The sequence below is a fragment of the Trichechus manatus genome, unplaced genomic scaffold (assembly GCF_000243295.1).
Source record: "Trichechus manatus latirostris isolate Lorelei unplaced genomic scaffold, TriManLat1.0 scaffold00306, whole genome shotgun sequence".
NCBI classification, from domain to species: Eukaryota; Metazoa; Chordata; class Mammalia; order Sirenia; family Trichechidae; genus Trichechus; species Trichechus manatus.
In genome coordinates this window covers 1,243,734-1,245,067 of record NW_004444242.1, presented here as the reverse complement: position 1 = coordinate 1,245,067, position 1,334 = coordinate 1,243,734, and the positions used below count along the sequence as shown (strand labels likewise).

General features: G+C 39.9%; 1 non-coding gene across 1 annotated transcript; it reads left to right on the top strand.

Annotated features, from left to right (window-relative positions):
* The first annotated feature begins 858 nt into the window (after nucleotides 1-858).
* LOC111819211 (U6 spliceosomal RNA) lies at nucleotides 859-965 on the top strand. The gene has a single exon (XR_002822964.1). It is a non-coding gene; the product is annotated as a U6 spliceosomal RNA (small nuclear RNA).
* The last annotated feature ends 369 nt before the right edge of the window (nucleotides 966-1,334 follow it).

The following is a 1,334-nucleotide window of genomic DNA, read 5'->3' as shown; positions in this document are numbered from 1 at the left end:
TGAAGGGTTGAAGACTATGAATCTGGGAAGCATGTGCATGTTGAAGATCTACATACCAAATCCCTGGAATTGGTTCACTTGGTCTCTCCAAAGCCAAAGAGAAATATCTCCTGAAATGATTCGCCACCTTTAGCAGATTTCCCAATATTACCAAGTAGCTTTCTCACTACTAAATTGGCTTCCCAGGCATTGTCAGACTGGTAGGAGGAGGTACGCTCTGAGAGGACGCACCAGTGAGGAATTCACTGCAATGAAATACACGCATTTAAAATTTCTGAAGTGTCCTGATTCGAATCATAAGTTTCATGTACCCCTGCTTGCTGGGAATCAGATGGAAAATCTGACCTTTTCTAGATGTATCATTTTGGTTTGTAGATCTCAGACTGAAGCATACTGATCTAAAAACTGCTGCCCTGAGGGACCTTGAGAAAGTCTGCTTCATCTCTTAGGCTTCCCCTGCAACATGTACAGGATATGATTTCTGAGCCACCAAGAAATTCTTGCTACTCAAAAAACAGTTATCACTGCTGTCACAATGCCTTAAATTTTACCATTATAAGTTACAATTCAACACAATCAATTCTTGTCAAGGTTAGTGACAGGGTAAATGTGATATGCCTTGTTCAGGTCAGACTGAAAGCTGGCTGGTAAAACATGTTCAGTGTGTACTTTGCCTCGATTCAATAAAGTTCAGTGGTGGTTACTGTTTTGGTGGAATATAGCGTATTTCTTGTATTAAATGATTGTTTATGCTCTAAATAGACCAGGAACATTTGGTAAGACTGACCTTTGCAGGTACTAAAGTGAAGGGCAAAACAGACTAAAGTTTTAATCTTATATCCAGCACATGATGGTCATGTGCTCACTTTGGTAGCACATGTACTAAAATTTGAGCAATACAGAGAAGATCACCATGGCCCCTGTGCCAGGATGACATGAGAATTTGTGAAGTGTTCCATATTTTTGGAGCCCTGGTGGTGCAATGATTAAGCATTTGGCTTCTAACCAAAAAGTTGACAGTTCGAATCCACCCGTCGCTCCTAGGAAACCCTATGGGGCAATTCTACTCTATGCTATAGGGTCGCTATGAGTCGGAATTGATGAAAATGGGTTTTTTGTTTGTTTGTTTGTTTGTTTTTTGGATGTTCATAATTTGTGGGTCAAGACATGGCAATAATTAAAACCCTAAAATTACCATATGACCTAGCAATTCCATTCCTAGGTGTACACCAAAGAGACTTGAAAGCAGGGATGTAAAAAGAAACATGTTCACCAGTGTTCATTGCAACACTAGTCACAGTAGTCAAAAGATAGAAACAGTCTAAATGTCCATC